At 47.4% G+C, this 17,265-nt stretch overlaps 1 pseudogene; it reads left to right on the top strand.

Moving 5' to 3' along the window:
- The first annotated feature begins 10,787 nt into the window (after window positions 1–10,787).
- On the top strand, window positions 10,788–10,906 carry LOC112469073 (annotated as a pseudogene).
- The last annotated feature ends 6,359 nt before the right edge of the window (window positions 10,907–17,265 follow it).

Genomic DNA, 17,265 nt, shown 5'->3' with positions numbered 1-17,265 from the left:
GGTGTTATTATATATATTTTGCAGATTAGGAAACCGAAACTCAGAGAGGTAGCATAACTAGCCCAAGGTCACACAGCTAATAATTGGCAGAGCCTTTGTGAAGCCAAAGCCCATACTCTTACGAGCATGACAATTGATAGATGTTAGTCCTCCCGCTGCCACCGCCTTCTCCCCTCAGTGTTTGAGAACACGTAAATGGATCTTAAAGACAAACAAAAAAACCTAGTCTGCCTTAAGAAGCCTTGATACGATCAAGAGAGTCCACTTAGCCCAGACGAGCTAGGGTAGGAACAGCCTCGGTCTTCTCTCTCAGCCCTGTCATACTGAGCCCTGAGAAGTGGCATCAGAAATCAGTGGGATGGGGAAAGTCACCAACTCCGGGAATAACTGTCTCGCTCCACATTTCAGCCCCCAATCTCGTAAGCGTCCAAGGCGGCAGGTAGCAGAGCCCACCATCAGGCCTTGGCGGCAGGTAGCAGAGCCCACCATCAGGCCTTGGCATGCCCAGCATCCTTGCTCCAGCTGGGGCCAGACCTCCCAGCAACACTTCTCACGTTCACCCCACCTGCTCTACCCGCCCCTAGGGCCCTTCCCACCCCAGACGCTTCAGTTGGTGGCTGCGGCTATGTGGAGGGGCTCTCCTCCTCCTCCCTCAAAGGGTGAACTATGGACAGAACCATCTGGGGTAAGAAAGACACATGTACACACAGATGCATACACGCACACACACGCACGTACACGCACACACACGCACGTACACATGGACAGAAAAATCCTCACCAAGTCCAAGGATCTGCTCCCATCATTCTTAGCCTAACATCAGGACTTGACCCTTGAAAGCCGTCGAATCAAGAAAAATAAGGGTTCCTCATACAAAGTGGATATTCAGTAAATATGCTGATTAAATAAATGATTCAGTAAATATGCTGATTAAATAAATGACTCAACTTCCACTACGATGTAAGGAACACCACCTGTACGCAGGCATTGTGCAGTCTGCCTCTCTTACCTCATTTAACCCTTTCAACACCTCTGTGAGGTCATTGTCACTATCTCGTGTCACTATCTCAATTCTCAGATGAGGAAATCGAGACTCAGAGAGGCAAAGCAATTGCCCGAACTCACACAGCTAACGAGAGGGAAATCTAGGACTCAGATCCAAGACAGCTGGAAGCCATCGAAGCCAAATCTAGTGCCCTTGATATGACACCACAGCTGCCCTGGTGGCCAACTCCAGCTGGAGTCTTAAAATGACACTGCAGCGAAAATCGCCAAAGACTCCGACGCTGTCCCCTCTCCCTCTGATCTCCGGGAGCCTCCAGAAAAATAGAGGAACGAGGCATCTTTTTTTTAGGAACTCTACAGATTACGAGGTGCGATGGAATCGGGTCACCCTCCTGGGATATTTTTGTCAATGGGATTCACGAGGCTGCAAGGTGTGAATGAGCAATTGCTATATTAAAAGTTCCTGAAAAAGCTCTCTGTCCCTTGGGCTCCTGAGAGAGAGAGGGAGAGAGGCTGAGGGGTTCTGCACCCCTGACCCGACTCCCTCTTCAGCTTGCCTATTCAGGGTCCAGGGTGCTACAACACTGTTCTCCCTCCTCCTTCTGACAGCCTGATTCAGTCTCCCCACTTAGAAAACTGGGATGAGGTTCGGGGACAAATGCTTTTCACAAGGCAGCCATGGGGATGAAGTGCATACTAGAGGTTGCCTGGTACACAGTAAGTGCTCGATAAATAGCACCTTCCACCCTGGGAGAGGAAGTGCCCCATGAAGCAAGGAGCCTCAGCTCTGGTCAGAAACCCAGCTTTGGTTTTCTGTCCAAGTCATCGAGTTCACTTATCCCCAACTTCCTCATCTATAAAGTGGGGTGCTACTGCCCACCTTACAGAGTTCTTTGGGGAGAAGGACCTTATATAAAACATCTCTCAGGGAATCAGTCTTTAATAAATGCTGCCGAGTGCTGGGGCCTCCACGATGCTCATTCATTCACTCGGCAAACATTTGCGAAGCAGCTATATGAGCCTGGCACATTGCTTGGCTCTGGGGATCAGACGTAAATAAGATGTCAAAATTGCACATGGTAAGACCACTCCTCCCCTCCAGAGAGAAAGGTGAAGGAAAAATTAAATTGGGGAAGAGGAGGAGGACATGAACCCTGAACCAGTAATATAGCACATGAATTGGCTCTTGGTAAATCAATGCAGAATGAATCATTCCAGGAATTAATAACTTAAAAAAAATGCTTACATGGCACCTACTCTGTGCCAGGCCCTGCTCTAAGCATTTCACATATATTAACTAATTTAATCCTTATGATTACTCCGTGTGGTAGACACTCATTATTCCTATTTTACACGCATGGGAACTAAGTAAGGCACAAGGAGGCTTAAATAAGTTGCAGTGCCAGGATTTGAACCCAGGCCATCTGGCTCCAAACCCCATGCCGCTAACTTCCCCTCTTATTCGCAACCCAGACTCCGAAGCAATATCGCATCCATTGAGCCTCACAGTACATTTACGTGGCAGCCGGCCAGGCAGGCACTATTATCCCCAGTTCACAGATGAGGCCACCAAGGCGCTGGGAGAATGGCAACCTGCCGAGGACACTGGCTGGAAACAAACAGAAAGAGAACTCATGTCTGTTGTCACAATACGGCCTCTCAACAGTGAGGGGCGGAGAGGTTGAAGGCAATAGAATCCTGGATCGTCCAGTCTGGAAAGGGTCTCAGGGGTCAACTAAGCCAATTGCTTCATTTTACAGATAAGATCGAGGCCCAGAGAGGGACAGCAGCTTGCTTAAGGCTGCAGAGCAAATCGGTAACCGGAACGCTAGTCTGCTGACTGTCTATCAAGCCAGGCGCACCGCGCTCTTCTTCAAAAGAAGTCAAGGGCCACAGCATTTGGCAAGGGAGAGCGCGGCACGACGTCGGGCCAGGTGAACGAAGCCCTTGTCACCTTCCAGCACCTCACGTGATTTTATGCAAAGAATTGTATTCCCTTCCTCGCTGGACTGGGAATATACATCAGTAAACAAGGCAGACAGAGTTCTGCTCTCGCGGGGGTTCAGAAGGTGGAGAGTGTTGGGAGGGAGGCTCTTTCACGCAGGGTGGGCAGAGAGGGTCTCTCAGATAAGGCGGCTTCTAAACAGAGACCTTCAGTAAGCCAGGGAGGCGGCCGTGCCGATGGATGTGGGACAAGCATTCCAGGCTCAGCGACCAGCAAAGGCAGAGCGCTCAAGGCAGAAGGGCATGTGCCTTTGAGGCCAGTGTCACTGGAGCAGAATGGGCAAGGGAGAAGGTGGCGAGGGTGGGACTGGAGAGTGGGGAGGGGGCACATCGCTCAGGACCTTTAGGCTGTGGAAAGGAATTCTGGATACTACCCTGGGCAAGGTGGGAAGCTATAGGGTGTCTTACAGCAGAAGAGAGACTTGACTAGACATTTTTTTCTGGGCTCACACCAGCTGCTGTGTTTAGAATAGATTGTTGCAGCAAGGATGGAGACGGGGTATCCGTCGGAAGGCTACTGCAAAAATGCACATGACGGATGGCGGCGTAAATGGTGACGGCAGCAGAGGAGTTGGTGAGAAGCAGTTGGAATGTGGATACACAGATGGAGCCAACCTTCGTGTCCTACGCGTGAAGACGGCGCCAGCAGGATTCCCCGGCAGACTGATGTGCGACGTGAGAAAGACAAAGGCATCTAGGATCACTCCGTGGCTTTGGCCTGAGGATCTGGCATCCCGGAGCTGCCATTTCTTGTGATGGAGAAATCTGCATGAGCTGATCAAGAGTCCATGTGCCTGAGGTGTTCATTTAAGGAGTCGCAGCTTGTAGCCTTCCCACAGTCCTGACTGCGGGTACCTGAGCACGCTCGAGGGAGCCTTTCCTAGCCACAGATGGAGTCGAAACAGCCCCTCATAAGATCCCACGTCATCCGACCCCACCCAGCCATAAACCTGCCACCTTCTCAGAGGCAAACCCTGGCCAGTCGTGGGAGCCAAGGGCCAGAGCCCAAGCAGGGTCAGAGCCCAGATGGTCAGCCAGGCCTGGCCCTGATTTAATAAGAAGATCAATCCGATCAGCTTCCCTGCCAGCAGGGGTGCCCCCGAAGCCTGGCTTGGCCAGCCCCTGGGGCACAGCTCCTGGGCTTGTCAGAGGAAGTTAGCTTCACACACCACACCCTGGGCCCCATCCAGCAGGCCTGGCCAGCACTGCCACTGGCCACCTAGAGCCTGAGAAGAGTCCGGTCCAGACCAGTCCTAAGCCAGAGGATTTGGGGTGCAGAGCCTGCTGGGGCTTGAACAGCTAGGGCTCCGAGGAAAGGAGGGAACCATCAATAGCGGACTCAACTTGTGGGGAGCTGACGAAGCTGCAAGGCGGGGCTCGGGGAACACTAAATGCTGATCTAGAAACTCAAGCAGATGGCTCCTCCCAGACCAGGGGAACACTTTGGGGATGCCAAAGCAAGATCTGCCTTTGGGAATCAGACAGACCTAGGTTCAAATTTATTTACAAGCTGAGTGACTTTGGGCAAGTTACCTAACCTCTCTGAAACTTAGCCATCGTCTCTGAGAAATGTTGGTGTGAGGACTCGTGGTGCTCTCCGTTCTGAGCCTCATCTGTGCCTCACAGTGACAGCCAGGTGGGTATCATTAGTCCTTTTTGGTGGATGAGGAAACTAGGCCCAGAGACAAAGAAGCTTGCCGAGGTCACGCAGCTCGTTGGGTGGAGAACCAGATTGACATGGAGCAGTGCAGAGCACTTTATACTCTAGGATGTCACAGAAATCCCGGGAAGCAGCCGTGACCAGTGGCTGGGGACTCACTGAGACCCTGTGTGTTCCTCGACCTGCCAAGGTCACCGAGCAGCAGGCTGCAGAGCCAGGACTGGAACCAGGACCCCGATTCTGGCCTGAAACCTGCATCCGCCCTAAGCTTGGTGGCTTTGGGGGTCAGCCATAGAGGGACTTGATCACGGAGCCTTTCTTGCAAGAGTTACGCAGCCCCCGGCACGCATGAGGAAGCACGATGACAATAACGGTGGGCGAATCTTACGTGCCAGGCCCTGGGCAGCCGCCCTCCCGTGGGAGATGTCATCACTTCCTTTTCATAGACGCGGAGACTGAAGCTCAGAAAGAGAAGTGACTTGATCAGGGCGACGGCTGAGAGGCGCTGAGGCTGGAACCCTCTGGCGCAGCCCTCGGCGCCGGCATCGGCCTGTGAGGCAGGGAACTCGGATTTGGGGTCAGCCAGACCTGGGTTCTAACCTCGGCGTTTTCTCGCTGTGCAATGTGCGCGCGCTCTAGTCCTCGGTTTTCACGTTGGTGAAATGGGAACAGTAGTGGGACTTGTTCTCGAGGACTGCGGGGAGGGTTAAACAAGACGACAGAGAATGGGAACCCAGATGGGTCCTGGCACGGAGTAGCTGGCTCCCTTTCCCCTCCCTGCTAACAACAGGCCTGGGGACTCCAGAACCCACTTGCGTTAAGAGGTGGCGGCTGCCAGGCCAGCCTCAGAGCCCGCACTGCTCCCCCCCATCACGTGCACGCAGCAGCCAATTTCGAACTATGCAAATATGCCAGGCTGCCCCCTCAGCAAGAGAACGGCTATACTTAGTGCAATTTGCATGTATTTTAAGCTGACTTGTTCCAGGCAAAGAAGCCGATTCATGAATTTAATAACATTCATAGATTCCCAGAATGTCAGCACCGGGAGAGACGTCAGACACCAGCCAGCCCAGCCCCTCGTTTGGCGGAGGAGGAGGCCAAGGGCAGCAGGCAACACTGCGTCCAAGGTCGTGCTGCTGGGATGGAGCAGGGCTGGCGCCAGCCCCTCCGCTTCTGAGTCCAAGTGCAGGGTTCTTTTCAGGACCGTCTGTGCTTCACTCCATCCCCACCCACCACTCGTCTAAGCAGCCTTTGGACCCTCATGCCGCCCTGGGGGTGACCACTGTAGCCCAAGGGGAGAAGTCTGGCCTCCAAGGCTGCCTTGAAGGCTGAGGTGAGGGTGTGCGTGTGGTCTGGGGCCAGCTGGGGACCTGCTGTGTGCACAGGACAAAACAGCCCAATGAGTGCTCATTCCATGAGTCTTTCCCTGCCAGGGCACCGAGGGACCCATAGAATGAAATCTTGTAAGCAATCCCCCCCCCTCTTAACGGCCCGTTAAGATGATACATTAGGTCATCCAGGGATCTACCTAGAGCATATTTTTAACTTGCGTCAACAGCTATTGCATCCGCCTGCCCAGTGAGCCTTCTCCCTTCTGGTAACTGCACGTTTCTTTGCTTTATGGGAATGGTCCTCCCTCCTTGGATTCCAATGGGGCTGTTGATCAAAGGGCTCTGAGGCCTTGCCACAGAGCTGGACACGTGACCCAGACTCAGTCAGGCCAGTGGTCCGAGGGTGGTCATGTGATCCAAACAATCCTTTTGAGGCAATGAGATGCTTACTCAGGGCAAGACAGTGTTGCTCTTTTTTCTGAAGCAAGCTGTGGAATGATGCAAGCCAGGCACTGACAACAGCTAGCTTTGCCATCGCAAGGAGACGCCTGCCTGAGAAGGAAGTCAACACGATGAAGCAGAGTGCCCGAGGAGAGACAGTGTGTTGACGCCATTGTTGAAATGCCTGGATCCCACCGTGCCTGAAGCCCAGCTCACCTCTCTGAGGCGTCCTTATTTTCTCAGGCTGACTTGGGTGGGATTTCTTCACTCGCATCTGAAACGCTCCTGACTCAGTCACTAATCTACATCATCTCCTGACGTGATAAGTCCCCGAGGGGACTCCTGCTACGTAAAATTTTACTTCTTTGGGAGGTAGGGTCCTAAACTGAACTCAAGCGTTATAAGGGTCTCTTCCCATTCAATTAAATTACGTGGAGCCTACCCTGTGCCGGGTGTCTTTTTAAGTCATTTAGTTACCCCCCAACACTGTTCTGAAAAGTGTTGTTATTATTATTGTTATTATTATTATCCCTACTTTAAAGGTCAGGAAACTGAGGCTCGTAGTGGTCAAGTAACTTCACCAGAGTCACGTAATAACTAAAAGTTGGAGATGCTCTCAAATCTAAGTACCGTGACTCCAAATGCACGAATGGTGACGGTGGCGGTGAGGATGCTGGCGGCAGCGGTGAAGGTGGTCACTGCTCCCATTTTTGAGCACCGACCCTGTACCAGGCACTATGCTAAGCACTTCAGATATATTGATTACTCCTTCCAACAACCTCGAAACTTTACAGCTAAGGAAACCGAGGCTCAGTAACTTGCCGGGCTAGTGAGGGGGAGCTAGGACTGGCCCACACCACAGCACTGACCCTCTCTTCCCAGTATTCCAGATTATGAAGGTCAAGTCTGTGTTCATGCTGCTCAGACTCTTCCTGAATTTATTGACTTGACCTTCATCCCCTCTCAGCTTTTATCTTTCTGTTCTAAGGAGAGACCCACAGTCCTAGAGACGACTCCGATTCCTCTAGGGCTGTCCACCTGCCCCTCCAGTCACGCCTGGCTGGCCAGGCTCATGTAGACACTGCTTACCTGGATCCTCACTCCCAGGCTCAGGAGCCCAAGGCCAAGAGCCAGGTGCATGCAGAGCCCTCCTTGACCTCTGCTCCCAGTGAGGGGCTAACCAGGGGCTGAGCCAGAGTGGTGGAACCTCTACCTAGGGCCACGCAGAGGTTGGCCATGGGTGGACACCAGGTTGCCATCTCTCTGGCCCTCATCTCCCTGAGAGCCCCGCTTGGAAGCATACTGAAGGCTGCTGTTCCCCGGGGGTGCTGGGCACTGGCTCCACTGCATCTATTTACAGAGCAAGATCAGTGCCCGCCTGGAACACTGGCACACTGCCTACCTTCCAGGAATAGCTCAGTGACCTAGGCCAAAGAGTCACCAAATTTGGCAGAGAGGAGAAACCTTTACATAGAACAACAGAATGGTCCAGAATCTCTATCCTTTGCCAGGCCACCTCTTCTAGACTCTAGGCCCCACTCTTCCAGGAAGGACACCACCTGGCCCCTGCCAGACCCCCTAGATATCCCTCATGGTGACAGACAATGATGGATCATGCTCTCTGCTGGCTTGCCCTACCTACCTGGGATGCAGAGGAGATGTAGGTACCCATCTAACAGGCAGGAACTTGATTTTTATTTTTGGTCATCTAGTCATCCAGATGGCTCCCCAGGCTGGGACTGACCTAAAAATGACAAGTCAGCCTTGGAAGGAAGCATCTAGGACAGTAGGTACAGATGGCTTCATCAGGGCCACATCAACGAGATTCCCCTTCAAGTGGCCACCAGGGTCATTTTGTCCAGTTCCTGGCCTCTACTTCCTGCACCAGCAAGAAGTTAGGAACTCTGTCTCATAAGAAATCCTAGAGAGAACACCATAGAACATGGATCCTCTCAAGCTCAGTCCGAGAGCCAATCGTCCTTTGGCCTCATGGAAGTCTATCTTTGACCAACCTCCAGTCTTCCTCCCTGCTTGCCCTTCGTCCACCTCTATCCAGTGTGCCCTGAGCCCTGAGTCACAGGAGATAGCTTTTTGGAACACACAGAGCAGCGGCTTCAGTATCCAGCCTGGGTTTGAAATCCAGGCCTCCCACTCAGTAGCAGTATGGCCCTAAGCAGATGATTTTCTGAACTTTCATTCCTTCACCTGTCTTTTAAGAATAACTCCCTCCTTGCCAAGTGGCTGTAAAGATTAAAAAGTCTGTATGTAAAGCGCCTGGCACAGATGAATTGTTCAATAAAAAGTAGTCCTTGCTATTTTTGCAATTATTTTTTTAATGTTATCCCTCTAAGAACCCAGGCCCTCCCCCCACCAGATCCCCTGCCCACAGCAGCTTTCCTGGATGAACAGCTCCTGGAGCCCTCTTACACCCTTCCAAGGCCTCTCTTCCCTAAAGCTTTTGGATACAATGTCCCAGCCCCAGATACTATGGCCAACGATGCGAGCTTTAGGGTCACGCTCACTCCTCAGAATGCTTGACATGGAAACCTGCTTCCTTCTCTCTGTCTCTCCATCCTCAGACCCCTAGAAAAAGCCCCATTCCCCTGGGAAGCGCCTTCTGCCCCAGTTCCAGGCAATCCCCCTCAGAACACTCACGGACACTCACACCACGTGCGAAAGTTCATTCGAGATGTATCATAGCCCTAAAGATAAAACATAAAAGTATAAAGCTTCTAGAAGAAAACTGAGGAGAAAAATCTTTATGATCTTGGATTCAGCAAAAAGTTATTAGAGATGGCACCAAAACACATAATCTACTTTTTTAATGATACATTGAACTTTATTAAAATTTAAAACTTTCACTCTGTAAAAGAGACTATTAAGAGAATGAAGACAAACCACAGGCTGGAAGAAAATATTTACAAATTACATATTTGACACAGGACTCGTATCCAGGATAGATAAAGAACTCTCAAAACTTGACAGTAAGAAAACACAAGCAACCGCCTCCCAAAAGGGACAAACGTTTTAAATATTTTACTAAAAAAGGATATACAGATGGAAAATAAGCACATGAAAAGGTGCTCAACATCATTAATCGTTAAAGAAATGCAAATTAAACCACATGTGTGTGGTCTTACCATACGTGTAGATACCACTACACACCTATTGGAATGACTGCAATTCAAAACCTGACCACAGCAAGAACAAAAGCGAACGTGGAGCACTTGGACTCTCATACATTACTGGCTGTGAATTGCTACAGCCACTTAGTAAAACAGTTTAGTAGTTTCTTATAAAGCCAAGTATATACTTAATATACAAACTAGCAACCCTACTCCTCGATATTTACCACAGAGAAATAAAAACTTACATTGACACAAAAAAACATTACATGAATGCTTATATAGTAGCTTCATCCATAACCACCGAAACTGGGAACAACTCAAGTGTTCTTCAACCAGTTACTGGAAAAACAAACTGGTCCATCCAAACAAGAGTATATTCAGAAATCAAATGTAATGAACTGCATACACGTATAATGACATGAATGAATTTCAAATACATTTTGCTAAGTGAAAGAAGCCAGACCCAAAAGGCTATATAATATATGCTTTTATTTGTTTGATTTTTCTGGAAAAAGCATTTTGTCAGATTTAGGTTTTTAAGTTTACATACAGTAAAATTCACTCTTTGTGGTATATATTCTCTGGATGTGGGCAAATGCATAGAGTTGTAGATCCACCAACATAATCGAGATTCGGTACAGTTCCATCACCCCAAATAATCCTCTTGCTCTGTCCTTCTGTGGTCAACTCCTCTCCCTGCCCCTCCCCCAACTTTAACCCCTGGAAACCACCGATCTGTCCTCCATCCCCAAACCTGTGGCCGGACGGTGTATAGGACGGTGGGAAGAAAGGGAAGGAGCTCTGCATTTTATGTTTCTGAGCTCACTATGGACAACCTTCAGTTCTCAGGAGTAGGTCAAAGCAGGAATTTCCAGAGGCCCAGAATGAGTGTCCGCAGCTGGCGCGTCTGTGAACTTTTAGAATAGCAAGGCGTACCTACTAGGAACCGAGTGGGGTCTCTACAAACAGTGCAGCCCACTTGCAAGATTCCTTTCTGATGGGCCAGAAACTTCCTGTGTTCTGATGTCAGAAGGCATTCAGCAGAGCCTCTCACGAAGTCAAGGAGTCTCCAGTGGGGCCGGTCATGGAGGCCGCTCTGTCCTCATCAGCATTCTCACTGGCCATTTGGATAAGGAAACGGATGACAAGCTGATCCAACCTGAGATGGCATGAAGCCAGGAGAGATGGCAGAGTCCATCTTAAAAGACTCTCTCTACAGTCTACAGCCATGCCACCCTGAACAAGCCCGATCCCGTCTGATCTCGGAAGCTAAGCAGGGTCAGGCCTGGTTAGTACATGGATAGGAGACCACCTAGAAAGACCAGGTGCTGTAGGTGCAAAAAATAAAGAATAAGGGATTGTAAGCTGACAAGTTCCTTGCAATCTGTGAGGTCAACCAAGAGTTGCCTCACCTAAAAAAATAAGAAATAAATTAAAAAATAAATTTAAAAATAAGACTCTACAGGCTGAAACGATGGTAAGCAAGGTCAGCTAAATAGAACGGGATATACCTAGCTTGGAAGCATTTCTTCAGGCAAAGACTTTGGAACTTTGGTTGATTTGTCTCCATATGAACAGATTGTGTGTTATTGCTCCCCAAAGCCATTAATTGCAGTTCCCAAACATATACCCTCACTTGAGATTCGTAGAAGAACATGCTGTTTCCTAGATACGTAGGTCCCCCTTGTCTGCTTCATCAAGGCATTCCTTTCTCAAGACTCAGGTGTCAGTTGGCTCCTCCAGAAGAGCTGCCAGCCTCCCGCCGCCCCTGTGCTGTCTAAACCATTAGTCCAAATCTATCACAGCTTTTACCAAAGTATCCTATAAGCAGGTATTTCCTTCGTCTTTGTGAGTAAACCCTAAGCTCCTGTGTGTTTGTGTGTGTGTGTGTGTGTGTGTGTGTGTGTGTGTGTGTGTGTTTCCCCTCTGTATCCCATCATGCAATACAGCGTCTGGGACAAAATGACTAATGAATAAATGCTTGATAAGTGAATGAATGGATGAGAGAACCAAGCACAATGGCCTCTGCAGCTGGAGCAGCAAGGCCCAGGGACAAAGGGCCCAAGTTCTACGAGCACATCCTCCGTAGGCCACATCCTCCTGGTGTTTAGTAACCTTGACACTAAGTCCAAGCTCCAAGCTCCTAGAAGCTTAGGATTGCTGGGGCTTCTGAGGTTTCCTAAGCAGAGCTGAACTTTGTAAACTCAGTTGCTCACCAGCGAAGTGAGTAGATTGGATTGACAGCTTCCTAGGCCCGCAGGGCGGTCACACAGGACCCCACGCTTGGAAGAATTGCACTTAATTGAAAAGGTCTGCTACCACCATCTAGAAAGTCTAAATTTTTGAAGAAGGCACCCCACATTTTCACTTTGCAATGAGTCCTGCAAATTATGTAGCTGGTCCTATTCATCTATGAGTCCAAAAGAACCCATTTTATTTTTACCATAAGCTTAAACGATTTGATGAATATTAAAATCCATGCTAACTTGCATCTAATCTTTGTCAGTTCATTGAACGTACATAGGCCTATGTTTTGCATAGTTGTCATCAGAGAATCCATACAACTTAGCCCTTTTTCTGCTTATTATTATTTTGCATGTACGTATTTGTCCATGTTCTGACATAGTTTCCATCGTTGTCATTTTTAATAGCTCTGTCATATTTTAGAATGTAAGCACACCAGGGTTTTAAGCCAAACCCCAATGGTTGGGCATTTGGGTTGCTTCCAGCTTTTATAAATAGAATTTCTAAGAGCAACTAAGTACAAATTACTTTCTTTTCTCTCTTTGAGGCTATTTCCTTGGAGTATGTTCTCAGAAGTAGAATTATGAGGTCAAAGGGTAGGAATAATTTGATAGCTCTTAAATATTACTGGATTGGTTTTTTTTTTAAACGGCCAAATTATGGAGCCATCAGCAATATATATGTAACTGCTTCTCAAGTTCTGAAATAATTATTTTTTGCTAGTTTAATAGGCCTATAATGATATCTTAAAATTGAAAATAGCCTAAATGTTTAACAATAAGGGAGTGAGTTTTAGAAGGATGATAAGTCTATATATTTCTTCTATATGGTCAGTAAAAATCAGTTGTTATAGGCACCTAAGCCCACTGGCCTAGCACACAGTCAGCCCCCTCTCCCAGCCTCAGCTACCTTGTGCTCTGCAAGGTGACCTCAAGCATGGATTGCCCAGAAGTCAGGCTTTCACCCACGACCTGTGCTACAGAGGCAGATGGGACAAGTGGGCCCTGACACCGCCATGCTGGTCTTGTACCTCTGCAAGCCTCCAGCTTTGACCTGTGAGCCTGAGGTGAGCACCACCGAGTGCCTTCAGGGTCGAGAGAAGATTCAATAAAATAACGTAAAAAAGCAGGTTCTTTGAAAGCATCCATACTGGTTACTGACATTGTTTTCTGGAAAAGAGAGTTGGCCATGCAGAGCCACTACAAATCCTGATGCGCCCACGTGACGATGCCCCATAGAATCTCAGCTATGCTCAGAGAGGAAGAAACGACTGTAAGTACCTACTATGTGCCATGAGCTGTGCCCTTCCGGGAGGGAAGAGTCCAATGTGGTACCCACTCCTTCCTTCCCCTAAACTTAAGAGTAGTATCTATTGACTTAACACACATCCAGAAAACATTTACTATGTACCAGGCTCTATTCCAAGTGTTTCACCAAATTAACCTGCTTAGTCACCCTAACAGTGTAATGAGGTAGAGGCTGTCCTCATTTTACAGGTGGCAAAAACTACAGGCAGAGGGGTTGAGCGACTTGCTCTTAACCAGTGACTCAAATGCACACCCAAGCCATCTGCTTCTAGCTCCAGAATCCGCGTGATTGCCCTGTAAGCCGCACTATCTCTAAATGAATCAAGGGACCCCAGAGCCAAAATAGACCCTGGACATCATCTACTCAACCCCTTCATTTCTGAGATAAAGAAACGGAGAGCCTATCAGAGACGATAACCCACCCAAAAGCGCACAGTGTGCAGTGGCCGAGCTGGGTGGAAACCCAGGTCTCTTGACTCCCAGGGAAGCACCCTCCCCGCCACAGCTAACCGTGGCCCTTCTGCTGCCCCAGAGAGGAAGAAACAATTGTAAGTACTTACTATGCGCCACGAGCTGTGACTGGGCTGGGAGGGGACAACCCTTTACTGTCTTCATCCCTGAGGGCCCGTACCAGGGAACTGAGCAGTCTCAGTGCTGCTGGAAAATCAACTGGACAAGTCAGCCCTGGAAAAATCAAGCCGAGACCAGTGCTTTCTGGAGAAACACCAAATCTACCATTTGCTTGGGCAAATAGAGCAGTTTCTTTGAGGTTATTTTTGTCCAGAGGAGTCAAGGGCTGGAGGAACGAGGCACATTTCTTTTAAAGAACATAATGCAGAAGGACAGAAGAAAGAGGACTCTCCAAGGCCAACCCATCGGCCCAGGAGAAGCACTTCCTGTCAGGGCCCATGCCAGGCTGAGCCCTCCCGTGCGCCCTCCTCTCCCAACCTTCCCATGCCCAGCCCTCCGTGCATCAGGACACCTCTTGGCTCCTTCCAAGGTGCATTCTGTTTCGTCCTCCCCCTCCTTCTCCTCTGCGGACATGCACCTTCTTTGAGCCCCTACAGTTATAAATAAATGATGTCTGGATTGATTAGAGAATTGGTTTATCCTCCGGCGACAACCCTGACCTCTCATTTCTGAAATCTTGCTGCCAACCACCATCACCGAAATTTCCTTTTGCACTGAGACATTAGCAGAAAGAGTCTCACCTAGGAAAGCCAGAACCCTGAATCTGGAGTCAGCAAAGGAAGGTTCCAGTCCTGGTCCTGCTCTTGACTCTATGCAAGTCATTCAATTCTCCGAGCCTCAGTTTGCTTGTCAGTAAAGGGGATGGTAATTCCTTGCCACCTTCCTTTCAGAATTCTTGAAAGAAGTGAATGAGATAGTGTGACGGTACAGTGGACTGTAATTCCCAATGAGATGTCAGCTACAGAGAGGCGCCACCTTGCAGCTGGCCAGCCCCGTGACCCGGAGAAGTCCCAGAAATTGCTTTGAGCATCACTTTCTTCTCCGCAATAAGGATGGTTGCACCTAATCTTCTCCAATGTTGTTTAGGGAACAAAAATGACATACGCATGTGAAGACACTTTTGAACAATAAGAATGTCCCTCCCCACTGATTCATAGTGATTATAAATGATGCTTATGGAGAGTGTTTAATGAAAAAGGAAATAATTGTGCTCTAAGTGAAATTTTCAGCTTATAAAGAAAAATACATAGAAAGAAAGATGACAACAGGCTAACCGTAAAAGTCTCCTATTATTAGGATACTTTATCCACTTTAGAAACTTTGTTTTTTTTTCCTCTAATGAGCATATAGCAATAATTAACAGGGTAGAGAGGGATTAAAATTGTTTTTATTAAGGTTTTATAAAAGTTGTTGAGAAGCTTTGCTCTCAAGTTGCTCAAACAGAGACACAGCACGAACAGCCAGATCAACGCTGTGAAGGCTGCTGTGTGTCATATGTTGAGGAGGGAGAGACGGTGGGGCCTCGCCAGACAAATTGCCAGCCCAGGAGCCACAGAAACCCTTGCCCGTGACTCCCATGGGCCATCACAAGACAGCAGAGCGAGCAGGAAACTCAGAGACCTCTAGTCACCCACCAACCCCCACCCCCACTTTCCAGATCAAAATCCGAAGCCAAGATTGGGAAAATGACTTGTCTAAGAAGCCAAGTTTCTCATCTTCTGCTTCCGCAACCCTCTGAGTCATCTCCGGGGGACTGTGAACTATCGGCCCCCCAGCTGGTGCCTTTCTGCTCTTTAGCTGATACACCCCCACTTCCCAGGTCAGCCTACCCACTGGGGAGTCAGAATCACTAACATGGACTTGGGCACAACATATTCAGGATGAGAATCTGCCATATCCCTGTCTAGAAAATGAGGCCATGGTAGACAGAGCAGCTGAAATAATAAAAATCATAGAATTTAGAGAGCTTAACACAACATCTTCATCTTGTCGACAAGGAGCCTGAAGCACAGAGACCTTGAATGACTTAAAGTCACACAGCTAGTTCGTATATGTGCCAAGTCACAAGCCCTCCTGGTCTTTTTATTCCCAGTTCATTATAGTGTGCATCTCTTCTAAAATGAATAAACGAATAAATGAAAGAATAAATGAATGAAACGAAAATTGATAATAAGGGTCGTAATTTAATAGACACTCATTACAAATGGATTTTTCAAAATATTTGAAACATATAATAATCGAAAAGTTAATGTCTTAAGATAGAAAGAATGCTCCCAAATTAAGAAGAAAAAGATAACCCGACAGGAAAAAAAGAATAAAAGATATAAATAGATAATTCATAGGAGAAGAAATACAAATAGCCAACAGATAGATATATGCCCTACTCTTGTAAGACATGTTTGTAATAAAATCTTCAGGTCATTCAAAAAAAGACTGGATGGGGAAGCTTGAGACACCTTTATTTTTTGCATTATGCATTTCTGCAGTTTAAAATTATTATGATAAACATTTTGAACTTTTTAAAAAACTGGCCCTCTAAAATATAAAAATATGTCATCACATGATTTCAACACTAGACATTTCTTTGATGTTTGGAATTTTCTTTGCCATTATCTGCCTTTGTCCACCTACATCATAGACAGGCTCCAACAACAAATAAATAATAGACTCACAGAGCAAAATTAATTCCAGGTAACATCCCTGAGGCCGGTGATAAAGGCAAGCAGAGTCAAAATTAACTCCAAGTATGTCAAAATGTCCAAAATGAGAAAGAACTTTAAAATAGCACATGAAAATATAAGAGAATGTAATCTTGGGCTGAGAAAGGCCTCCCTGAGCAAAACATAATACCCAAAAGCCACAAGGAAAAGAGTTTGACAGATTTGTCTTACAAATTAAAACTCTTGTACAACAAAAGAAGACAAATGAGAGGATGGGAGAAAATGCCTGTGATATGTATAACGCACAAAGGATTGATGTCTAAACCTTAGGTCCTAACCTGGAATCACTTACAAAAGACCAAACATCCAAACTAAATAAAAATGGGCAGAAATTATGAGTAGGCAATTCAGTAAAAAAAATATATATTTAAATGGTTAACAAACTATTTTTAAGATGCTCCATCTCGTTTGTAATCAGAATACCCATCAATATCCATTACAAGTGGTTACAAATTAGAATTCATGTTATGGAATATTATGGAAACATTATTGTGTTTTTTTTTTAATTAAGGCCAAACTGTAGGTACAAACATGGAAAAATCTCCAAACATATTTCATAGAAAAATGTCACAGAACCATGCAAATAGTATGATCTGATTTATGCTTCAAAGTTTTGTATCTATTTTTCTTTTATGTACATAGACATGTAAACGTGTGGGCAAAATTCTGAAAGAATGCACATCAAACCTTCAACAGGGGTGTCCCTCTGGAAGGAGGTGGGAATGAGGGAGGTAGCCTGGGAAACGAGGGGGCATTCCCCGTTAGCTTTACATGCTAATGTGCGTGAATCTTGTGCAAAACTGTGTTCCTCTATGACTTGTATATTCCAGAAAGCAATAAAGTAAAACCGTGGCTGTTTTCTCCTGAACCAGACTGGCAGGAACGGTCTCAATTTTAGGAATAATCTGAGATGGAAATGAGACAACCAACTTTTGAGGCATCAGGAAGTTTCTT

This window comes from Pteropus alecto, unplaced genomic scaffold, assembly GCF_000325575.1.
Source record: "Pteropus alecto unplaced genomic scaffold, ASM32557v1 scaffold106, whole genome shotgun sequence".
Taxonomy (NCBI): Eukaryota; Metazoa; Chordata; class Mammalia; order Chiroptera; family Pteropodidae; genus Pteropus; species Pteropus alecto.
The sequence above is the reverse complement of the archived record's forward strand: the minus strand, read 5'-3'. Positions and strand labels throughout refer to the sequence as shown.